This window comes from Callithrix jacchus, chromosome 5 (assembly GCF_049354715.1).
Source record: "Callithrix jacchus isolate 240 chromosome 5, calJac240_pri, whole genome shotgun sequence".
Taxonomy (NCBI): Eukaryota; Metazoa; Chordata; class Mammalia; order Primates; family Cebidae; genus Callithrix; species Callithrix jacchus.
In genome coordinates, this window is record NC_133506.1 from 9578522 (window position 1) to 9604775 (window position 26254).

The 26254-nt window shown below is 41.0% G+C and overlaps 1 protein-coding gene and 1 long non-coding RNA gene across 11 annotated transcripts in view; one reads left to right on the top strand and one right to left on the bottom strand.

The window, feature by feature from the left end:
• LOC103792803 (uncharacterized) overlaps nt 1-8138 on the top strand; it is a 59430-nt gene extending 51292 nt beyond the window's left edge. The window contains exon 4 of the long non-coding RNA XR_619683.5: nt 7553-8138. This is a non-coding gene — a long non-coding RNA (uncharacterized LOC103792803). The remainder of the gene's footprint in view (nt 1-7552) is intronic.
• The window catches only part of PDYN (prodynorphin), a 126397-nt gene that overhangs the window by 19808 nt on the left and 80335 nt on the right, over nt 1-26254 (bottom strand). For 7 of the 10 annotated variants that reach the window (XM_078371198.1, XM_078371197.1, XM_078371193.1 and 4 more), the window contains exon 4: nt 19137-19242. The gene's annotated coding sequence lies outside the window, so the exon portion shown is untranslated. Of the gene's footprint in view, nt 1-10339; nt 10431-19136; nt 19243-24815; nt 24970-26254 lie in introns of all 10 variants that reach the window. The other 3 variants (XM_078371194.1, XM_035298246.3, XM_078371192.1) reach the window with 2 other exon arrangements.

Sequence of the window (26254 nt, forward strand, 5' to 3'; positions counted from 1 at the left end):
TTTACCCGAAGCACATCTGGAGGCTGGAAAGGGTTGGCAATGGCTCTCCATGTGGACAAAGAGCTCAGAGATCTAGAGGGAAGTTACTCAATCATTTCATCTGGCTCATGTGCATTTCTTGGTGCCCTGGTGCTGGTGATTCAGATTCAAATCCAACATGATTCCTACCCTCAGCAAGCTCACTGTCCAGTGGGGGACATCTGTGGGCATAAAATGCCAAGGAGCGGGTGCAAAAGCAAAGCAATGCAAGATACAGAGGCAGCAGTGATGTACTCTGTCTGGGGATCCCTACGTAGGTAACATATGAGGTGGGTTTTGAAGGTTGAATAGGAGTTTGCCAAACAAAGGTGGGTCTCCTAATGCACCTCAAAGAGCCAAGGTCAAGGAAATGGAGACACTAGAAACTCCGTGTGCTGTGGCTGGAATGGAAAACGCTACACTGCTATGGGGAAAAAGATGGATGATTCCTTAAAATGTTAAACATAGAATTACCACATGACCCAGCAATTTCACTCCTACATATACACCTGAAAGAACTGAAATAAAGACTCTAACAGATACTTGAACACCAATGTTTATAGCATCATCATCATCATCTTCATCACCACCATTAATTTAGAGACAGCATCTCACTCTGTCACCCAGCCTGGGGTGCAATGATGTAATCATAGTTCTCTATAAGCCAGCTAACTTATTTATTTAGAGATAGGGTCTCATTATGTTACCCAGGCTGGTCTCAAACTCCTGGCCTCAGATGATCCTCCCATTTCGGCCTCCCAAAGCACTCGGATTATAAGTGTGATCACCATGCCCAGCCCATACCAGCATTATTCACAATCAGCAAAAGTTAAAAACAATCCGAGTTTCCATCAACAGAAAAATAAACAGCATGTGGCAGATGCACAGACAACGTATTAGTATTTAGTTATCAAAAGGAAGTAAGTTCAGATGTCCGCTGCAGCCTGGGCGAACCTTGACAACATGACACTAAGTGAAATTAACCAGACGCAGAAGGACAAATATTGTATTGATTCCACTTCTATGAGGTACCTAGAACAGGAAAATTCATAGAGAGAAAAAGCAGAGTAAAGTTTGCCAGGAGCTAGGCGAAGGGGGATGTGAGGAGTTACTGCTTAAATGGCAGCGTTTCTGTTTGGGGTGATGAGAATGTTCCAGTTGTACATAGTGGTAATGGCTGCAACAGCATTACGAATCCGCTGAACTTCCCGTTCCCAATGGGCAAAACTTTGCCTTCTCTCCTATTTTGCCTCAGCTGGCAGCACAACTTCCACACGCCGGGCTGATAGTTACTGTCTGTCTACTTGGTGCCCATCACTCTGTTAATTCGTCTTTATGTATTATTATCTCATTTAATCTTCACAGCAAACTAACAAGGTAGGTGCTATTATCTCATTTAATCTTCACAGCAAACTAACAAGGTAGGTGCTATTTTTGCCCTCATCTGCCAGAGGAAGAAACTGAACTCAGAGATGCAGTCACTTGCCTGAGGTCATACAGCTCATAAATGGAATAGACCCCAAGTTCCTCTGACTGCAAAGCCCATGCTTTGCCTGACTACCTCACAGAAGCAAGCTGAAACCCAAAAGCAGCAAACGCATACATGCTATTATCCACTGAGAGTGACCCTCATAAGCCAGACAAAATGCTTAGAACCGGGATATATGATCTTTAGTAACCTCTCAGTAGCCCAGTTAGGCAGGCACTGTAGTTCTACTTTGCAGATGAAGAACCTGAGACACTAAGAGGTGAAATGACTTCCCAAGTAGCATAGCAGGACAGGGACAAAGTCAGGACTCACATCAAGATCTGTATAGCTCCAAAGTCTGAGCCCCTTTCTGCCTTGTCACATCCACCCATGATGCTCCTGTCCTTTCCAGCTTTCTGGGACCAAGACCTGAACAAGAATCCAAACAGCACATGGCAAGGAGGAACACCTGTTTACTGAGCGCCTACTATGTTCTGGGTCACATTTATGTCTACGTGTCTGGAACATGCACTTGACCTCTGCTGCCAGTTGAACAAGAGGTCAGTGGCAGGACTGGATGCCTGGTTTCAACTTCAGTGGGTAATGATGTGAAATGTTTTTAGCCCTCTGCCAAAAAAAGAGAAAAACTTTACATCCCAAATCACTAAAATCTAATGACAGCCTCCATGCATCGAGTCCTTGCCAGGTGCCAGGCACATCTCCTAAACTACCTCATTTAATCCTCACAACAACTCCAGGCAGTAAATATGACTAGCTTCACTTTGCAGACGAGGAAGCCAAGCTGAGGGCTCAGTCACCTGTCTGAGGTTGCACAGTCAGGATGTGGTAGAGCTGGGATATCAGCCCTGGTCTGTCTGCCTCAAAAGCCAGGGCTCTTTTCACTCATCAAGCTACCTCTCAAAAGCCAGCAGCTCCTAATTCCTCAGCTGAAGCCTGGACATCAGCAAGAGGACAGACCTGCCAAGAGAGCCTGGGTATTTGATCTGAAATGAGACCTTTCATTTAAGAGCTGCTCCTCAACATCCTATGAGCCCCATAAGATATATCACTCCTAATAATAGCTCTTTATGCCAGGTGAGTTTCTTTTTGCCAGAGGGGGAGATTAAATGGCTTTTTTCTCAGTCATAAATCTTACAGATTCTCCTAAATCCTATTGAACTGACAAATTGTGGCCTTTTCTGTATTCATTCCACAAAACACCTAGAGTATGTACTATAGGCCAGGTTCTCTGCTAAACACTCAGCTGCATGGCTGAGATGACCCAGTTCCTGCCCTCTGGGGATCACAGGCTGGCAGGGATGACAGCAAGTAAACAGTACCTCCAGTAATTTCAGCACCACCTGGACAGGGCTGAGCTAGAGGTGTGGATACATAGGAGAAGTATCCAAGCCAGTCTGGTCAATATGGAAAGTCATTTTGGAGCTGGAGACCAAGGCTAGGTTTTGAAGGCTGAGTAGGAGTGCTCCATGGTGATCAGAAAGGGTTCTGTGCAGCCGAAAGAAACCATCAAGGCTTTTTAAAGCAAAACTTGATTTAACATAGGGGATAAGGAACTTTACAAGGTGCTAGGGGAGGGAAGGTTCTGGAGGAGTAGGCAGGGCCTCTGGAAATGACTCCCAGAGCACTACCTGACCAACCAGCCGTGCCGTCAGAAAGTCAGGGAAACAGGAGGCCACCCCTGCAAACAGTGAGTTCAAGAACTTACTGTCCCACTCAGGTCCAGGAATCTGGAAGCTGGGACTGGGGAGCCACAATGACGTCATCATAACTGCCTCTCAACACCCATGGGGGTGGCCACCAGACTCTGAGATGCTCCTGCAAAAACCCCCATGCCGCCATGATGGCTCCTGCTGGAAGAAAGAGCCACAGCGGCAGAGAGACAGCCTCTGTTTTAATTCGAGTCAAAATCTCACACAGTCTAGCTAATTGGCAGAACATAATTGACATCAGTTTTAGCTGCAAGGGAGGCTGCGGAAAATAGTTTTTAACTTCCATCTCTGCAATACAGGGAAGGCACTAAGGAGAAGAGAGGGAGTGGATGAGAATGGGGGCTGAGGCCCAAGCTGGTGTATCCCCCACAACTGGGAAGGAAAGGAGTGAGTGCCCTAGGCCAGGTGGACACATATCTTGAATTTCCTCTTCTGTCTCCACACAGAGGTCTCTTTCCAGGTCAACACTCCCAAGGTGATATAGGAACCATCCACAAAGACCCCTTCCCTGTGGCCCAGTCAGAGCGGAGAACAGTGAATCCGGATTCCCAATTTAGTGATAAGGAAGTGGAGGTGCAGAGGGAAGACTACTGTCTTATGGCCACACAACTCCATGGACCAGTGGGGCCTAGACCCTCGTTCTCCCCTTGTGTTGTGTCTGCTTTGCCATCCTCTTCTTCACGTCCCAGGGCTGGGGCCTGGCTGGAGCTGGGGGTGCTGGCTAGTGTAGGCGAAGAATTGCAGTCTGGAGAGGGAAGAAAACTCAGCCTCTAGCATCAATGATGCCTGAGTTCTCCTCCAGGCTCTACTCCTGCTAACTGTGTGACCCTGGGCAAGTTACTCAACCTCTCTGAGCTCCAGTTGCCTCCTCAATGAAATGCACATAGTGAGAAACACAGAGCTGTCATGAGAATGGCAGATACTAAATATAATGAAGCCTCCAGTAGGTAGTCTCAAAATGGGAGCTGCTATGACTGGTTCCACAATACTATTGTTAATTAGAAATGGCTATTGCCATTAATAGCAGCTGATCCTTAGGAAAACTTCTTAAAGGTTTTATATGTGGTTTAACTTCACTGTTTTTTCTTCTCCTACCTCATTAGCACCATCAAAAGACCTGCACTGTAACTGCTTCCATTATCCATAGCCTACCTGCATTTGACAATTTCTAACTAAACATCTAGGATTCTTCCCTGCATAGAGGTTCTCACCCAGAGACCCACAAGTACCCATACATAGATTCACAACACTCATATACAAATCTGGTTATGAACAGATGCACACAAGCATGGTCAAATACACAGACCCTCACTAGTACTCAGATTCACACACAAATTTATAGAAGCACAACCTGACTCTGATACACACAGACACATACATGCACACAGAAACAACAGCAGCACACATGTAAACATACCCTTGAACATGCACACTCCACACCCTCGCAGTTTTGTGACACATTCAGGAATATTAAAAGTTGTGGGGAATGGAAGTAGCTGGGAGCCTTGCTCCTGAGTTCTCCTTAAACTGGTCAGTGTCAACTCAGGACTCCTTGGAGCCCTCGCTGAAGGGCCTTTATCAGTCTAAAGCTGGGCCTTCAGCCTGGGTCCCATCTTGGATAAGATCACTAATTTTCTATTATAGCTCCCCTCTCTCGCTCTGAGTCATCTTTACAAGTCCCTGAAATAATGGCATTTAAGGAGGGAGCTTTCTCAACACCCCAAATCTTTACAGAAAGGTTCAGCTTCCTTGGTAAAGCATTTACGTGCTTGCGGGAGGGTGCATGGAGTGACATGGTTTTCACATTTGAGAAAGGTAAGTGGGAGGGAATATCAGACAACTGCACAGTGCAGATCATCATTTAAATAAAATCCCCACGGGGCTCGCTGGCAGCCTTAAAACTGCTCTGTGCCTCTGTGGGGGTGTCACAGAACAGCCTCTCTCCTTTATTCTGCTTTACCATAGAAAGAGGCAGTGTGGTGCAGTGGAAATACCCTAGGGCTTAATCATAGGATTCAAGTCTGATCCATCATTTCTGGGCTGTGTATAAGTAGGCAAGTCACTTACGTCTCTGAGTAATGATGTTTTTATCAGTAGAACTCAGTAATTAGGAACAATGAAGGGCTCCAGAGCCAGACCACTTGGCTCAATCCTGGACTAGCTCTGTGATCTTTGGCGAGTTGCTTAATCTCTCTGGGCTTCAATTTTCCTATCAGTGAAATGGAGTAATAACTTCACTTTCCTCATAAGGTTGTTGCAAGTATGAAATTGATATATGTAAGTGCTTAGAACAGTGCCTGCTACATATGCAATGATCAATAAATGATAGCAGGTGCAGCAGTAACTGTCATTTTGTATTTCTCGCATTCCAGGCATCCTGCTTTGTCCTCCTCAAGGCCTACATCTTCATGTCCCCTAATGTCTAATCTGCTCCACTCCACAGGCCCCCTTGCTGGTCCTTGGATATACCATCTTGTTCCCATCTCAGGGTGTTTGCTCTTGTTGTTGCTTCTACCTGGAATGCTGCCCTCCCCTAATATTTGCATGTCTTATTCTCTCAATTCATTCACATCTATGCTCAGATGACCCCTCCTCAAAGAGGTCTCCCATGATCACCTTATCTAAAAGAGCATTCTCTATCATCATCTATCCTCTTGCTTGGAATTGTGCTACACCTTTGAGTACTTGTTTATTCTTTGTCTCATCCACTGGAATGTAGGTTTCAGGAAGCCAGAAACCTTGTCTTTCTTGTACTTGACTGTATATCTGTAGCTCCTGTAATAGTTCCGGGCCATGGAAGGCACTCGATAAATAATTATAGAGTGAATGAATAAGTAAAAACATTATCACATTAAATATGGGTCAAAATGAAACACTCACCCAGCTTCCACCTGTTAATCCCAGACCAATCTCTCTTTAGCTACTATATACCATATATATGGCTCTACCATATACATCTGAGTCAGAACTTCCACAGCCAGTTCTGACTCAGAGCTGCCTACATTCTTGGGTGACAGACATGGATGAAATCAGCTGCTGAAGGCATTGATGACTGCTGCCTTTTCCTTCCTCAGGAAGAGTCTGAAGAAAGGGGCCACCACTTTTTCAGAACACTTTAACACAGGGCTTTATGGGGCTAAGGACTCCCAGTACCTCCCCCATTATCAAGAGTATCATCCTGCATGGTTATTAACACCTGTCTGCCCAGTGCTTCCAGCTAGCAAGAAATGCAAAGTGGGGACATCTGGAAAAAGAAATATCAGCTTTGGATTCCAAGAGATGGCAAAATGAAGATGTCACTAATAGTCAGTGGAAAAGCTGGCTCATTCTTCCTCTCTCTATTCACTTCCCCTGGGCTCCATTTTCTGCCTCAGCACCTGCGCCGCCTCATGCCCAGCAACAGGAATTTGCTTTTCAGCACCACGGACAGCGACTGGCTGGCAGCCGGGGAGGCGAGGAAGCCAGAACGTGGGGCATTCATGCAACCAAACAAATATTTACTGAGCGCATCCTGGGGCCAGACATACTGAAGAATACAGAGATTTATGTGGTCTTGACCTTCAAATAACTTAATCTCTTCGAGTCATCAATATTCCTAAACTAATACAGCTGGGGCAAGGCCCCAAGCCTGATATTTGGAAAGTGGAAAATCAAAGGGAAGATGCTTCCCTTCTCACCAGTTGTTGAATTTATGCTGTGTATTTGCATATGTTATCTAATACTCTCATTAGACTGCCACCCTAAAAACAAACAAAAAGCAAAAAACAGGTACTGCAATGTTCTATTCACCATTATACCACAAGTCCGCAGCACGGTGCCGGGCCCATAGCAAACATTCTATAGGTTTTTAATAAATGTGTGGATGCAGGAATTCTCACAAAATCCTATTTTATCCATTTTTGTTTTACCCCTGTTTCACAGATGAGAAAACTGAGGTTCTGAGAAGTCCCTTCTCATGACAGCTGTTAGGTGGCAGAGCTTAGGTTTGAATCCAGGACCTCCCAATTTCATGCTGTGCTACCAATCAGAGCCACTTACTACGCGCAGGGCACTCTCGGAGCCTAGAAAAAGTGCTAGCCCGGGAGAGGCCGATTGTAACAATAGCACTGACTCACTATTCAACCTTGAGTAAATCATGTTTTTTCTTTCTGGCCTCAACTTCTCCCTATGTAAATGTGAAAAAGAGATTGTGTGGCTAAGGGCTCCCCTCGCACCCCACTGTTAGCTTGTAAGGGGCTCCCCCGAAAGCTTGGATCGTGCGTCTGTTGCAGCGGGACAAAGCGACCAGCAGGGGGCGCTATAAATGAATTTAAACCTTCCTTCCTTGCCTCCGCAGGGCGTCAAATGCGAAGTATATTGATATCCCAGCAGACCTCAATATCCTTTTTTATCTTCCCGCTATAACCAGAATATGTGCGCAAGCAGTGTAAGCGCTCTTCTTTTTAGAGTGCAACAAATGAACTTCAACCCCTCTCGAGAAGTGAGTAAAGAGGCAGCCCCAGGACACAGAGACAGTGCAGTGAGGCTGCGGTGACTTATCGCCCAGGAACCCACTGATTAAGTAACTTTGGACAAAGCCTCGAGCAAAGATAACTGTTTAAATGGCGCAGCGGCGGAAAAATCAGTTTGGCTGATTGATGTCCTGGGTTTCTAGTTAGTGGGTGGCTTCCAGCCATGGCTCTGCCTCAGCTCCCAGAATTACTCCAATAAGTGATTTGCTCATCCCTAACTCTTCCCGGGGGGTGGGGAGAGGGAGCTGAATCAGCCCTCTCACAACCCTGATTGGGATTTAATAGGAGACCAGTGGGCATTGGTACACTGGGGGCAATGTGGAGAGAGAAGCAGATTTGTCAGGGTTGGCACAAATATCTGGCTCTTGCCTGTGGGTGTGGAGGGGAAAAATACAGTCAGAAACGAAGTGACTGCAGAGTGAATGTCTTTCAATTATTTGAAAAGAATGCAAATCAAATGTATCATGAAGGCTGTTTCTGTAACCAAATCCTAGTCATTGCAATCTAGATTAACCAAAGTGGCTCTCCAGATTGACGAGCAGTAATGGGGGAGCTTGGAGGATTTTGTCAGGGAGCTTTACTCAGCGTGGGAGTCACCTGGGATCATCAGAAGGGAGCAGGCTCTGCAATGAACCAGACCTTGATTCAATCGTGGCTCTTCATTGACGGCCTGCAAGACCTGGATCAGGATGCTTAATCTTTCTGAAACTCAGCTTCCTCATTTGTAAGATGCGAGAATACTAATAATATATCTACTCTTTCAGCTCTCTATTCTTGCATAATAAACCACATTAACCCTTTGTGGAACAATAAAGCAATCATTCAATTATGCTCACAGAGTCCCGGGGGGGACCAGAAATTCAGACAGGACGTAACAGGTATGGCTTGTTTCTGCTACATGATGTCTGGAGTCTCAGATAGGAAAACTCACATGGCTGACGGTAGGAATAACCTGAGGTTTTTTCACATAGTCCCAGGCAGGGTTGCCTCAAAGGCTGGCTTCTGCTGGAACAGTGACTTACCTGTGGCCTCTCCAGCAGGATTCTAAAAGCTAGTGTTCCAGTGAACGGGCAGAAGTTGCATGACCTTCCATGACCTAGCTTTGCAAGTCACATACTGTCATTTTCTTTGCACTCTGTTGGTCAAAACCATCACAAGTCCACTCAGATTAAAGGAAAGGGACATAGATCCTATCTTTTATTATTATTATTTTTTTTTTTTTTTGAGACAGAGTTTCACTCTTGTTGCCCAGGCTGGAGTGCAATGGTGTGATCTTGGCTCACTGCACTCTCCACCTCCTAAGTTCAAGTGATTCTCCTGCCTCAGCCTCCTGAGTAGCTGTGATTACAGGTTTGCGCCACCATGCCTAGCTAATTTTTATTTTTATTTTTTTAGTAGAGACGGGGTTTCTCCATGTTGGTCAGGCTGGTCTCGAACTCCTTACCTCAGGTGATCCGCCCACCTTGGCCTCCCAAAGTGTTGGGATTACAGGTGTGGGGCACTGCACCTGGCATAGACCCTATCTCTAAGTGGGAGGAGTATCAATTTACAGCCAAGTTTGAAAACTACCCCACCTCCCATGCATGGATATTATAATAATTAAATACATGCCAAGTACTTGACAACAGCTGCTCCTGTTTCCTTAGAGGATCAAACAGTTCTTGGTGAGAGCTTTTCATCATTCTTAGAAAAAAATCTGTAAATTCTTATCATAGCCTACAAGGCCTGGCATGGTCTGGGCCTGCTTGCTTCCCTAGCCTCTTTCTGCCCATCTCGTCTCTCAAATGCTTTGCCATTTACCTTCCTTCAGCAACTAAAAGGCATCATGCTCCTTCCCATCTGCCAAGTCCGTTTCCTCTGCTGCTCCCTCTGCCTGGAACACTCCTGGCTCATTTCATTTCCTGGCAAAATCATGTATACCTAAGCCACTGTTCAGGGAAATCCTTTCCAATTCTCCAGACCTATGTCAGGCCCCCCTTTATATGCTGTTAGAGAACCCAATACTTTTACATCATAGCACTAATCACAATTGCTGTGTCATTAATTAACAGCCGTCCCTTGCCCCGTGCTCAACCTGACCACCATCATGCCTAGCTAATTTTTATTTTATTTTTTTACAGACAGGGAACCCCTGTCTGTCTTGTGTTCTCAGCACCTGGTGCAGAGAATGTCACAGAGTAGGTGCTCATTAAATATTTGCTGAATAAAGAGTGAATGGATGATTAGGCCACCAAGGCTTTATATTTGGGCTAGAATTACATCTACTAATAGTAATTAGCTCACATTAATCAGAGAACTGGTTGGCTTTGATGTCATCATAGGGCTTACTGATATTCCAGGGAGAAGTTTCTGATATTGAAATGAGACTTCCTGGGGTACACTTTTGAGGGTTGGTCTTCTGGAGAGGCCACAACAGCTCCCATCTTAGCTGTTACACTCCCGGCTTCTTGGGAGGCAGGGAATTTAGAGGATGTCTATCTGAATTCTGTAAGGTGCAGTAAGAATTATGGTGTACTAATTCATCTGAGCCCAGCTTCTTTTTCATGCAAGTGGTGCCAACAACACCATAAGCATTGAATAAATAATGAAATTATAGAACTGTACACACTTACCACACTCTCTGTGCTAGGGATGCGCCAGGCAGTAAAAATACTGTGGAACGAGGGCAGACGTATTCCCTGTTCTCCGGGGCCTTAGAGTCAACTGGAGAGAAAGAGTCAAAGCAGATAACTAGAGAGTAGTAAAAGTTATGTAATAGAAGCATCCCAAAGACCTGTGAGAGGATAGAGATGGCAACGATTCTAACTGTGATGGAGCGTAGTTAAGGAAAGCCTTACTGAGAAGCTGATACCCAAACAAAGATCTTAAGAATCTATAGGCAGTATTAGTGAAGGTGACAAAAAAGGAGCTTCAAGAATGGGAATAGTGAAAAGCAGTGAAGGAGAAAAACAGCATGGCCTTGTCAAGAAAATGCAGAAAGGGAGTGAGAGAGGCATGAAATGAGACTACAGAGCCGGCAGAAGCCCCAGAGTTAAGGACAAACTCTTGGCCACGTTAGGGAGCTTGTATTTCATCCTGAGAACAATGGGAAGGCACTGAAGGGTTTTGAGCTTGGGGATGATAGGCTTCAATGTGGAGAACAGGTTATACAAGAAGACACTGGAAGCAGGAAACCAGTTGGAAGGCTGATCATTGTCCACAGGGGAGGTAATGGTGGCCTGTTCTTGAGAGGCATGGTGGGGTAAGAAGAAACTGACAAGTTCCAGGGATGCCTGGGAAGAATAATAATGATTCGTTTTAAAATTGGGGAATGGAGGGGAGAGGAGTCAAGGAGACCTCCAGAGTTCTGTCTTGAGCACCTGGATGGAAGAGGAGTCAGAGTCTCAAGAATAAAAATGGGTTTTGGCAGGGGAAGGTGATGAGTTCACGTTTTGAGGTACTGGGCTGGAGTTGCCTATGAGCACCCATGAGGAAATGTTAAGCCGGTCCTGGAATTTCCTGGTCCTGGAATTCCCCCGAGGATTTGTCTTTATTTAGGGAGTGGCCAGAATTATGAGGAGAGGGTTTCATTTTGGCCAAGAGCCTTCTTAAAACTCAAAACCTGACCTAATCTTCTGAGTTTCCAAATCCAGTCAGCTCCCTCTGGGATCAGCTCAGGATGCAGACAATCTCCCGGCATGTGTCTGCCCTGTGGTATAAGAGAACTAGGTGTAAAGAATCAGACTCTCATTTGAGCTGGGAGCTGAGTTCTCTCCCAGCAGATGCACTTAAGCTTGGGTTTCAGAGACCTGTTGTACTGGAGATTCAAGTACTAGATAAGGAATCAGAGCAGATGACCTTTAAATATCCTTAGAGCCTTGACCTCTACTTACTGTAATTCTGCATCTGCCACTCAAAAAAACAAAACCAAAAACTAAGTAGCTCATTGCCTCACTTTCCTCATCTGCAGAAGAGGGTGTAGAGTATGATTTCAAAAGACTCTTCTAGTGTGGTGACTACAACTGTTTTGTCAACAGCCTCATGTTGACAGATCCCAAGGGCCCTTCTCAGTTCTTATCTTGACTGATCCCCCGCAAGTACTTTACACTGTTAATTACTCTCCATTTCTTGACTCACTCTCTTTCTAGGGTTTTCACCACGAATAACTCGCCTGTGTCTCTAAGCACTCCTCTCATTCTCTTCCACAGGCTCCTCTTCCTTACCTGTCTTTTAAAATGGGCTTCTCTTTTCTTCCCTCTCTAGACACATCCTTATTCCACAATCTCATGCACCACCTTGGCTGCCATGCTCACGAGAGGCTTACACATTACTCAGAACTTTTTCACTAGACCTGATCTCACCTAGTCTAGGAAATTAAAAAGTTATTGGCTCAACTGATTGAGAAATCTGGAGACCAAGCACAGATTGACCATGCGCTCAAACATGGTCAATAGCTAGACCAGCTAGGGATTCTCAGCATCCTCAGCTCTAGGCTCTAGGTGCTCACCTGCTGATGTTTCTCTCTCTCTCTCTCTCTCTCTCTCTCTCTCTCTCTCTCTCTCTCTCTCTCTCTCTCTCTGTCTCTCTCTCTCTCTTTCTCTCTGCCACTTACCCTCAGAGGAGGCAGCTGAAGAAAGGTATCTAATAAAGTAGTGTATGTATTCTTAGGCTTATTGCTGCAATAACCATATATGCATATAATCCTAAACATATACCGAAGACTGAGAACTGAACCAGAAGATAGATAGACCACCACCAAGATCCCATACTGGCCAGTGGACAGTAACTATGCAGAATACATCTGACTAGCACCAGAAATCCTTTAAAAACTAAACTGATGATGAAACTACAGCCCACAGAAAGTGGATCAAAACTTGTAGCCCAAAACTAAGTGGGTCAATTTCCTGGCTAAAGTAATAATAACAATAATCAGCATTCTATATAGGATTTAAACAAATATGACACCCAGAGTCTCATACCATGATATTCCAATGGCCAGGATACAATACAAAAGTACTCCACATATAAAGAATCAATAAAAAGTTTAACAATTTCAGGTAAAAAACACAACTGATGCCAATGGCAAGAGGGTCTAGATGTTGAAATGATTAGACAAAGACTTTAATGTAAGTATTATAATCCAAGAAGGCAAGCTCTGTTGAATGAAAAGCTGAGAGGTCTCAGTAAAAAAATAAAAGCTATGAAAAAGAACCAAATTAAATTTTAGAATTTAGAAACACAATAACTGGCAGGGCACGGTGGCTCACGCCTGTAATCCCAGCACTTTGGGAGGCCAAAGCGTGCAGATCACGAGGTCAAGAGATCGAGACCATCCTGGCCAATATGGTGAAACCCCATCTCTACTAAAAATACAAAAATTAGCTGGGTGTGGTGGCACACGCCTGTGGTCCCAGCTGCTTAGGAGGCTGAGGCGGAAGAATCTCTTGAACCCAGAAGGCGGAGGTTGCAGTGAGCCAAGATTGTGCCACTTCTCCAGCCTGGTGACAGAGCAAGACTCCACTTCAAAAAAAAGAAAAGAAAGAAACACAATAACCGAGATCAATCCAAGATGGCCGACCACTAACAGCTCAGGATTGTAGCTCCCAGTGAAAGCCCAGAGAACGAGACGACGCCACATCATTAGACGAATTTTCATCACTCACCGATCAGCCCATTCCCAGTGGAGGAGCCCCACGGGTCACCAGCGCGACTCTTGTGGCCACTGCAGCGGTTTTGCCGGCGTCTCGGCACAGCAGCTCTTCATGTAGAGCCAACGGGACGCTTCCCCTACTGACGGGAGTTTGGAGCTCCAGGAAGTCAGAGCCGCTTGTTGTGGACTCAAGAGGGAAGCCAGACCAGAGATTCCCGGGCAGAAGAGCACCATCAGTCTTATCGCTGCTATTTAGGCTGCCACAGTGGGTTGCTCGGATCCCAGCACTGGGAATCAATAAGTCGGACGTCGACTCAGAAAACTAATTAGAAAGGCGGGTCATCTACAATGAAGGGAAAAAAACAGCCTAAGAAGGCCGAGCATACCCAAAATCAGAACCCATCAGCAACGGAACAAGCCTTGATGGAAAAGGACTCATCAGCAACCGAACAAGCCCTGATGGAAGAGGACTCATCAGTAACGGAACAAGCCCTGATGGAAAAGGACTGTGTTCCATTATCTGAAGTAGGCTTTAAAAGGTGGATGATAAGAAACTTCTGGGAGTTAAAGGAACTTGTTCTAACCCAATGTAAAGAAACTAAGAACTTGGAAAAAAGGTTCGATGAAATGTTGAAAAGAATAGACAATATAGAGAGGAATACAAATGAACTTATGGAGTTGAAAAATACAACACGAGAACTTAGTGAAATATGTACAAGCTTAAACAGCCGAATGGATCAAGCAGAAGAAAGGGTATCAGAGGTAGAAGACCAACTTAATGAAACAAAACGACAAGACAAGAATAGAGAAAAAAGGATAAAAAGGAATGAGCAAAGTCTCCAAGCAATATGGGACTATGTGAAAAGACCTAATATACGCTTGATTGGTGTACCTGAATGTGACGGAGAGAATGAATTCAAGCTGGAAAATACTCTCCAGGACATTATCCAGGAAAATTTTCCTAATTTAGCAAAGCAGGACACTATTCAACCCCAGGCAATACAGAGAACACCACAAAGATATTCCTCAAGAAGACCAACCCCAAGGCACATAATCATTAGATTCACCAAGATCAAAACGAAGGAGAAAATATTAAGGGCAGCCAGAGAGAAAGATCAAGTCACCCATAAAGGTAAGCCTATTAGGCTTACAGCAGATCTCTCAACGGAAACCCTACAAGCTAGAAGAGAGTGGGGGCCAATATTCAATATACTTAATCAACAGAACTTTCAGCCCAGAATTTCATATCCTGCCAATTTAAGCTTTACATTTGAAGGAAAAATAAAATCTTTTAGGAACAAGCAAGTACTCAGAGATTTTATTACCACCAGGCCTGCTTTACAAGAACTTCTAAAAGAAGCATTATACACAGAAAGGAACAACCAGTATGACCCTTTCTAAAAATACACCAAAAAGTAAAGAGCATTAACATAAAGAAGAATTTTTATCAACGAAAGGACAAAATAGCCAGTTAATAACAAATGGCAGCAACCCTATATTTAAATTGACCAAATCTCCCAATCAAAAGATACAGACAAAATCTAACGGTATATCCAAAGATATACATAGACTCAAAATAAAGGGTTGGGAAAAAAAAAAAAAAAAAAACGTACCAACCAAATGGAGAGCAAAAATAAATAAGAAGCAGGAGTTGCAATTTTCACATTTGACAAAATAGATTTCAAAGCTACAAGGATACAAGGGTAAAAGGATTAATGTAATAATAAGAGATCTTAACACCCAGATACATAAGACCCATAATGAGATTTAGATTCAACGAGACAACAAATTGATAACGATACCTGGGACTGGAACTAAGATCCAGAACAAATAAACTCAATAGAGCTCTCCATTTTAAACACACAAAATATACATTATCCACAAAATCTAACGATATATCTAAAGATATACAAAGACTCAAAACAAGGGGATGGAAAAAAACTCACTAACCAAATGAAGAGCAAAAATAAATAAATAAAAAGCAGGAGTTGCAATTCTCACACTTAATAAAATAGATTTCAAAGCTACAAGGATGCAAGGGTAAAAGGATTAATGTAACAATAAGAGATCTTAACACCCAGATACATAAGACACATAATGAGATTTAGATTCAACGAGACAACAAATTGATAACGATATCCAGGACTTGAACTCAGAGCCAGAACAAATAAACACAATAGAGCTCTCCATTTTAAACACACAAAATATGCATTAACCACTTTAAACACTCAAAATATTGATCGGCCATTATTGAAACCCATTTTAGGAATGAAGTAATATTCCTTTTTCCCTCTTTTTCTTTTTTTCCCCTTCTTTTTCTTTTTCTCTCTAAAAAAATAAAAATAAAATAAAAAAAAGAAGAAGAAAAAGAAACACAATAACCAACATTTTAAAATGTGGCTACTTGATAAACTTGATAGCACAATGTAAATAACAGAGGGAAGTCAGTGAACTTGAAAACAAAACAATGGAAATTATCTAACCTAAAAAAATGAACAGAGCCTCAGGAACTTATGGGGCAATACAGAAAGGTCTACTTTCATGTTACTGATGTCCCAGGAGAGAGAAAAGCATGCGGTACAGAAAAAAGAAGTATTAAAAATAGAATGGCTATAAATTCCCATAGTTTGTGTAACACACAAACGTGATTCAAGAAAATAAGCAAATTAAAACAGAATAAATTAAGAAATCCATGCTCAAGCATATTACAATTAAAACTGCTGAATGTCTAAGACAAATAAAAAATCTTGGCTGGACACAGTGGCTTATGGCTATGATCCCGGCATTATGGGAGGCTGAGACAAGAGAATCACTTGAGGCCAGGAGTTTGAGCCCAGACCGGGTAATATAGTGAGACTATGCTTCTACAAAAAAGTTAAAAATTAGCTGAGTGTGGTGATGCATGCCTGTAGCCCTAGCTACTTGAGAAGCTGAGATGGGACGATCATTTGAGCTCAGGAGGTCAAGACTACAGTGAGCTATGATCATGCCACTGCACTCTAGCCAGTGCAATAGAGCAAGACTCTGAGTCTTAAAAAAAAAATAATCTCAAAAGCAGCCAGAGAAAAATAATGCATGTCACATAGAGAAACAATTATCCAAATGACTGCAGATTTCTCATTAGGAATCATGGAGGCCAAGAGGCAGTATAACAACATTTTAAAGAGATAAAAGAATTGTTGACTCAGAATGCTATATCCAGCAAAAATATCCCTCAGGAATGACAACAAAATAAAGGCATTTTTGGACGAAGGTAAAAACTAAGATTTTGTCACCAGAATACCATTCTAAAAGAACTATTAGAAGTTCTTCAGAAGGAAGGGAAATAATACCAGAAGGAAACTTAGAACATGAGCACTGAAGAAGGAGCAATAAAAATGGTAAATATCTGGATAAATAGATTGTCTTTCTCCTCTTAACTTTAAAATAGGCTGGGCGCAGTGGCTCACACCTGCAATCCCAGCACTTTGGGAGGCCGAGTTGGGCAAAATCGCTTAAGGCCAGGAGTTTGAGATCAGCCTGGCCAACAGGGAGAAACCCCATCTCAGCTAAAATAAAATACAAAGATTAGCCAAGTATGGTGGCACATGCCTGTAATCCCAGCTACTCAGAATGCTGAGGTATGAGAATCGCTTGAACACAGGAGGCAGAGGTTGCAGTGAGCCAAGATCACACCACTGTACTCCAGCTTAGGCAACAGTGCAATCTGTCTCAAAAAAAAAAAAAAAGACAGTTGAAAGCAAAATGTTATAACATTGTGTGGTTGGGTTACATACAGATGTGGCATGTATGAGAAATACAATAGGGAGGGCCCAGGGGCCTGTATAAGCAACCATATAAAAACTGTATACAAAAAGATGTAATAAAATAAAAATAGAAAAATTTTAATAAAATGCTAAAAAATGCTCAAATACTTCAAAAGAATCCAGGAAAGGGAAAATACAGCAAAGAAAAACAGTCAAAAACTAAAAAAAAACCAAAAACCCATAAAATAGTAGTTCTACATTCAAACATTAATAATTACAGTAAAGGAAAATAGTCTAAACACACCAGTTAAAGAACAGAGATTGCTGGATTTGGACCAAAAAAGAAAAAAAGAAAAAGCAAGATTCAACTATACATGTCTACAGGAACTCCACTTTTAATATAAAGACATAAGTAATTAAAAGTAAGACGATGAAAAATAATATAACATGAAAATACTTATAAAAAGAAAAGCCACTGGAGTAGCTCTGTTAATATTAGACAAAGTAGACTTCAGAGAAAAGAAAATTACCAGAGATGAAGAGCATATTAAATAATGAAAAAGCATCAATCACGAAGAAACCGTAACACTCTTAAAGATGTATGTATCTAACAACAGAGTTTCAAAATATGTGATGCAAAAACTGCTATAATTGAAAAGAGAAATGAACAAGCCTCAAATCAGAGTTGGGATGTGAACACCACTTATTCAGGAGCTGATAGGACAAGTACACAGAGAATCAGCAAGAGCAGAGAAGAACGGAACACCATCGGCAGTGAACTCATCTAATTGACATTTGCAGACGACTCCATTCAAGAACAGCAGAATTCACATTCTTTCCAAAGGTTGAAGGAACAGTCACCAAAATAGATCATATTCTGTGGCATAAAACAAACCTTAAACTTTTAAAAGAATTTAAATCATCCTAAGAATGCCTCTGAGCATAATGGACTTAAATTAAAAATTAACACAAGAAAGTTATCTGGAGAATTCCCCTAATACTTAGAAAAATTTTTAAAAAGACCTTTCTAAATAATCCATAAGTCAGTGTGGAAGTCTCGAGGGAAATTATAAAATTTTTAACTGAAAGAAAATGAAAATACATCTCGAAGTTTGTAGGATGCTGCTGAAGGAGTGTTCAGAAGAAAAATGTGTATCATTAAATGATTATATTTGAAAAGAAGGAAAGTGTCAAATCAACAATCTAAGATTCCACTTTAAGGAACTAGAAAAAGGAGCAAAATAAACTCAAAGCAATCAGAAGAAAGGAAATAATAAAGATAAAGCCAGAAATCAATGAAATTGAAAACAAAAATAATAGAGAAAATCAATCACACCAAAAGCGGTTTCTGTGAAAAGATCAATAAAATTGATAAACCTCTAGCCAGCTTAACTAAGAAAAATAGAGAGAAGACACAAATTCCCAATCTCTAGAGTAAAAGTATTGGAATATTACCACAGACCGCGCAGACATAAATGGATACTATGAGCAACTCTATCCACTTAAATTTGACAACTTAGCTGAAACCGACCAATTTCCTGAAAGCCACAAACTATCAAGGCTCACCCAAGGAGAAATAGATGACCTAAATATTCCCATGTCTATTAAAAAATCAAATTAATATTAATAGTTAAAAACATTCAACCATATAACTCCAAACTCATACATATGGTTTCAACAAAATATCAGCAAATCATGTACTGTCGTGTACCACATAACAACCTTTTGGTGAATGATGGACCAAGAGTAGTCTCGTAAGATTACAGAGACAAAAAATTCCTATTACCTAGTGATGTTCTAGCCATCCTAACGCTATAGTGAAGCACCTTACTAACACGTTGGTGTAAATGCTGACATAAATAGGCCTACAGCACTGTCAGTCATATTAAAGTAGAGCAACACAATTTTGTACAGTACATATTTGGTAATGACAATAAAAGACTATGTTATTGGTTTATGTGTTTATTATGCTATATTTTTAATCCTTATTTTAGAGTGCATGTCTACTACTTATATTTAAAAAAAAACAGTTACCTTTAAAACAGCCTCAGGCAAGTCTTTCAGGAAGGATTATAGAAGAGACACTGTTACCGTAGGACATGGCAGCTCCACGTGTGTTATTGCCCCGGAACGCCTCCCCCTGCAACAAGATGCGGAAGTGGAAGACAGTGATATTGCTGATCATGACCATGTGTAGGCCTAGGCTAACATGGGTGCTATGTTGTAACTTTTAACAAAAGAATTTTGAGAAATAAAATTTTTTTAAAAAGTGAATAGAATAAAAATATAAAGAAAAATATTATTGCAAAGATGTACAATGTGTTTAAGCCTAAGTGTTATTACAAAAAAATCTAAAAGTTTTTAAAATTAAAGTCTATAAAGTTACAGTAAGCTAAAGGTTAATTTATTACGAAAGAAAGAAAAATGATTTTTATAAATTTAGTAGCCTAAGTGTATAGTGTTTGTAAAGTTCACAGTAATGTGCAGAATTGTCACTCACATTACATTCACTCAACACTCACTCACTGCCTCATCCAGAGCAACTTACAGTCGTTTAAGCTTCATTCATGGGAAGAGCCCTAGACAAGGACACTAATTTTTTTTTTAATCTCTTATACTATATTTTTACAGCACATTTTTTTAGGTTTCAAAATGTTTAGATACACAAACGCCATTGCGTTAAAACTGCTTGCAGCATTCAGTACAATAACATACTATACAGGTTTGTAACCTCAGAGCAATAAACTGTACCATACATAGCAGTGCATAGCTATACCACCGAGATATATGTAAGTACACTCTATGATGTTCACACAATGATGAAATCACCTAACACATTTCTCAGAACATATCTTTATTGTTAAGTGATACATGACTGTGTATTTGTGTATATGCAAATCACACACACACATGCATACACACACACACACAATATATGTGTTGACCAAGAGAGGTCTATCTTGGGTGTGCCATGACAGTTCAACACTTGACAGTCAACATAAATCTAACATATTAACACAGTAAGGAAGGAAACCAAATAATCATATTAATTGAAGCAGAAAATATGCTTAACCACACTTAATATTCATCTATGATTTTTTAAATGTCTCTCAGCAAACTAGGATTAAAAGGCAGCTTCCTTAACCTAATAAAGGGCATATACAAAAAGTCTACAATGAACATAATATTGAATGTTGCAAGAGAAAGTTTTTCCTCTGAGATTTGGACCCAGGCAAGGAGGTCCACTCTCACCACTCCTATTCCACATTGTGCTGCAGGTCTTAGCCACTGCAATAAGTCAAGAAAAGAAATAACAGGCATACACTTTAGAAAGTAAGAAATAAAGCTCTTCCTATTCCCAGACAATCTGATTGTTCCAGACAATAGGAAATTCCAAGGAATCCAAAAACAAAAAAGAACTAATAGGTAAGTTTGGCAAGGTCACAGAATACAAGGTCAATGCATAAGATTAATCATATTTTTGTATACCATCAATAAACAATTAGAAACAGAACATTTAAAAACAGTACCATTTATAATAAACCGCCAAATTATAAAATATTTTGGCATAAAACTAATAAAACATGTATGGAATCTGTATGTTGAAAACTGCAAAACACTGAAAAAAGACCTAAATAAACAGAGAGACATACCATACTCAGTGATTCAAAGACTCAACATAGTTAAGATGTCAGTTCTCCCAAACTAATGCAATTCTAATCATAATCACAGCAGAAATTTTTCCGTAGATATAGACAAGCTGATTCTAAAATTTATATTTTTAGGCAAGGGAATTAGAAGAGCCTAAATAATTTTGATAAAGAAAATAATGTTAGAGGGCTTACACTACCCAATTTTAATATTTGGTGTAAAAGCTACAGTAATAAAGTCAATGAGGTATTAACAAAAAGAAAGACACATAACAGTAGGACAGAACAGAAAGTTCAGAAAGGGACACATAAACATGGTCCATCAGTTTTTGACAAAGTTGCAAAAGCAATTCAATGGAAAAAAGACTCTTCAAAGAATAGTGTGGAACAATTGAACATCTATGTGCAAAAAAAGCTAAATCTCAACTTATACATCATGCCTTCCATAAAATTAACTCAAAATAGTCACAGATGGAACATTTGAGACAAAATCTCTAAAAACAGGAGAAACCATCATGTCCTTTGGTTAGGCAAGTTTATAGATATGGCACCAAAAGCATAATCCACTAATTTTTTTTATAAATTGGGCTTTATCAAAATTTAAAATGTTTGCTCCGCTAAGAGAGTGAAAATACAAGCTACCTGTGGGGACAAAATATTTGTAAGCCACATATTTTACAAAAGACTTGTCTTCAGAATATTTAAAGAACTCTCAAAAATCAACAAGGCAAAAAACGTAAATAGCCACTTTACCAAAGAAGATACGTGAGTTAACAAATGAGCACATGAAGAAATGTTCAACATCATTAGCCTTTACGGGAATGCAAATTAAAGCCAAGATGAAACCATCACATGCCTACTAGAATGGCCAAAAATAAGAAGGGAAAATCTAATAACATGTCCTGACAAAGAGAGAGAGCAACTGGAACTCTCATTTATTGCTGGTGGGAAGGAAAATGGCAATGATCACACTGTCCTTTAATAATTGATAAGCAAATTGCAGATTATCAACACAACACAATAAAAAAGAACACACTGTTGATACACACAACAGTATGGATGTGTTTCAGAGTCATTATGCTTAACAAAATAGATCAGTATTAGGTTACATACTGTATAAATTCATTTATATGACATTGATATGGCAAAATTACAGGGACAGAGAATAGATTACTGGTTGCCAAGGACTACAGGTTAGAGAAAGTTTGTCTGTGAAGCAGTAGCATATGAAATGTTCAGAGAATCACGGTACTATGATTCTGAATCATTGAATTCTGATTCTTGTTATGGTTATGTGACTATTGGATATATTAAAATTTATAAAACAGTATGCCAACAAGTCAATGTTACAATACGTAAATTTTTTAAAAACCCAATGACAGAAAATGGTAGAGGAATGTTTACAGAGTTCTGAATGTAAATCCCAGAATTGTATACCTAGCCAAGTTTTCATTTGTATGGAATAGCAAATCAGAGACATATTCAAGCATGTATGAACTCAGGGAACACAGCAGCAATGAGCCATTCTTGAGAAAAGTTCCTATTTAGGATATCTAGTCAATAAAGAATTCAGGAAACAAAAGGTCTGGTGGTGTGCACTAAATGTATTTAAATACGTAATTTAAGATTAAAAACTCCAGTAATAATTATGATTGCCAAAAAATTATATAAATGCTCTAAATCTTGACAATATAAAAATAATTATCAGCTTGGACAACATAGTTTGTCTCTACAAAAAAAAAAAAGATGAAGAGAAAAAGCTGGGTGTGGTGCATGTGGACATGCACCTGTGATCCCAGCCACCTACTTGGAAGTCTGAGGTAAGAGAATTACTTTAGCCCAAGAGGTCAAGGCTGCAGTGAGCCATGATCAAACCACTACACTCCAGCCTGGGTGATGGAGCAAAAATACCTTTATCTATTGTCTCAATAATAATTAACAGAAATTGACAAGCTGGGGAAGAGAAATATAAGGGTGCTAATATCATATCTCATTATCTCCATGCTCTCTAGAATAAAAATATAATTAAAACTTTTCAAATCTCTTTTATCTTATAATTTTTTTCTTAAGCTTAAAAGGATCTTTTGAAAAAGTTTTATTTTGAAATAGAATAGGTGAAGAATTACAGAAAAGTTGAAAATGTAGTACAAAGAATTCAGTATGCCCTTCATCACTTGTTAGCAATTTACATGACCATAGTAAAATTATCAGAACCAGGAAATAAACATGAACACAATATCATTAACTAAACACCAGGTCTTATTAGAATATTGCCAAATCTCCCACTGATGTCTTTTTTTCCGGCCTAGAATCCAATCCAGGATCCTATATGGCATTTCATTGTCCTATCTCCTTAGAACATTTTTTAGAGTGATATTAGGAAATAGCAACTCTTGGGTAGAGTCTCCTTCAGGAAACTTTGCTTCTAACTCTTTGACCAGAACTAGCACTCCTAAGTGCAAAGGAGGCTGGGAATGTGAGTAGTTAACCTGAAATAATGAACATGGCGGGCACAAGTAGAATCATGATTCTTTTAGTAAGAAAGAAGGGAATGCATATATTTTGACTCAGCAATTAACAATTTGTGCTAGACAGGCATAAGATTAACATCTCCAAACTATGTCAGTGAATGGAAGCTACAGATGAGTGCATACATTCGAGATATCTAGGAGGTAGGACAGGCAGAACTTGGTAAATGATTGGCTGTCAGATGTAAGGAAGAGGGATGAATGAAGACTGTATCAGGTGTCTGTGTTGGTAGAATACTTAAATAGGGATGCTAGGATGGGAGGGAGAAAATGCCGCCTGCTATTTCTCTGGGGATCCCAATATATTGAGCAATATTAGAAAAGTTTTCCTTAATTAATTTTTAAAATAATAATCAAAACTGCTACCGTCTAATAAACCCTTATGATGAACTAGGCATGTTAGCAATGCTTTATATGCACTATCTCATTTAATCCTTGTCACAACCCAGTTCATTTAATCTATTTTGGTCATCGGAATTTCACCTGCACCCAGAACAGCACCTGACATATAGTAGGTGCTCTATGAATATTAGCTAACTGAAGGACAAAAGGAAGGAATGATTATCATTATTTCATAAGTGAAAAAATCTGACAGTCAGAGAAGTTAAATGTGAGGCAAGAGCCTCACTAAGCCTGGACATCTGTAGAACGGAGGGGCTTAGAGTTCAGCTCAGCTCTGCACTTCTCCACCATGATGTACCACCTTCCTGTTGAAGTCATGAACCTCCCACTCCATCAGAGAAAATGGAACCACAAGGAAGTTAGAATCCTTCCAGACACCAAATCCTTCCACAGCCTCCAAAGTCCTCGGTGGTCTTGCCTCCCCGTGCCTCCCCAGTCCCGTCTCCTCTCACTCTCCTCCTTAGTGCACCAAAGCCACTTCGCTTCTCACTCACACTGAGGTCTTCTCAGGCTCCAAGTTGCCCTCAGGATCTCCTCTCTCCCCTGAAAACTCCACCCTGCTCCTGGTTGGATGAATGGTTCCTTCTTATCCATAACTCTCAGAAGGTTTCCCTGGCCCCAAGATTAGGCCAAGTTCCCTAGGTACAGGGTCTCTTAACACCATGTAACTCTTTTCTATAGCACTTCTTGAAGCCTCTGATTAATAAGTTATTGGCATGATCATGTGTTTATTGACTGAACTCATGCTAGAACATAAGCCCCATAGAGCAAAGGGCTCTGTTTGACTTCTTCACTATAACCCCAGTGTTCAGCACAGTGCGGGCAGATAGTGGCTGCCCGTATTTTATGCATGCCTGATGGATAGAGAAATGAATGTGATGGATGCGTGGACATAATGGATACGTGTTTAGGCAGCTAAACACGTGGATGGATGAATGCTATACATGAATAGATAGATGCTATGTATGGGTAGAAGGTAGATAGATAAATGGATGGGTGAATGCCTTTCTCTAGATCACCTATCCCAGAGGGTTCTCCATCTCATATTCCCAGGTTGCCTGGCTGGCAGGGCCCCCTGCTGCAGTTTTTATTATTCCTTCCTGCACTGACAAAGACAGCTGGTTGGATCTTACCTGGGCCCACACTGCTGGGAAAGTGGCCAAGAGACTCCAGATCCGACTTGGGTATGCAGCAGCAGGAGATTGTGGGCTGATGTGGAAATATCCTCTCCTGGGGAGAAGGTGGGCCCATAGCAATTATGCAACAGAAAGGGCTCTTGAAGTGAATCTGTCTTGCACAAACAGGTTAGAGTTAAATTTGACCTGAGCATGAATCACGCTGTCAGTTTCCCATTCAACCACATCACCGACCTAGCAACCTCTGTGAGTGCTACTATTTATATAGATACAAATACATGTATTTATACAGACAGAGGTATGTGCGCAACTGAAGCTTTCTGATTAATTGTATCCTTGGAGAGAAAGACTTCTTTTTATAACTTCTCCTTTTATGCTCTGTAAAAGCTGGTTCAAGGCTATGGAGAGGGAAGCACTTGAAGGACTAGGGGGTGCCAGGAGTGGGAGGAAAGATCAACGATTCATTCAGCAAACATTTCCTGATGCCTACTCTGGGACAAGCACTTAGAAGTGTTAGTGGGGTGGTGAAAGGTGTGAAAACTAATAACATGCTTTTCGTCCCCATGTTATTCAAAGTCTGGTGGGGATGCCGACTGACACACGGAAGGATAGTGGGTGGTTAAGGATTTAGACTTTGAAATCAAATAGATGGGATTCAACTCCCAGCTTCACCACGTACTTGCTATGTGACCTTGGCAAGTTATTTAAGGTCCCTGAGCCCAAGCTCTCACCTATATGGGTAATAGATACAGATATCACGTAGATAGATAGCATCTACCTCCTAGAGTTTTTGTGAGCCTGGAATAAGATGACAAACGTGAAGTCTGGTGCAGAGTAAACACTCAAGAATTATCATGATCATTGCTTCATAGCTGACCTTTTTCAGTGTTTAGGACGTGCCAGGTGCCAACAGCACTTATAGGTAATAACCCACTTAACCCTCACAGCAACCCTCAGACAGTGATATTATTCCCCACCCCACCCCATTTTTTCAGATGAAAAAGTATGACACGAAGACGTTAAATGATTTGTCCAAGCTCACACCCTTCCTAACTGGTTGAACCCGGTTTTGAACTCAGAATACAAACCCAGGTCTAGATGGTTACAAGTTCACCCCTGGGTTTCTTTAGCACGCTTTTGGCATCCTTTTCAGAACTGTGATGATCCTCTGGCCAGCGCCTTGAGTACAGAGGGGAAATTGCTTCTTTGCTCATTAATTACTGTTACCTGCCAGGTATTTTGTATACAGGAGAAGCAGTGTTGTGTAGTGTTTATGGTTTGAATCTATGCTCTTATCTCACGTTAAAGACAAAAATAGAAACAGTAGTAATAAGACGAACAATTTAACTTAAAAGGCATCATACGGGGGAAAGGCTTTAGTTCAGATCAGCTTCTGACGCCATCTACCTGCTCTCTGACTTTGGGAAGTCAAGTCC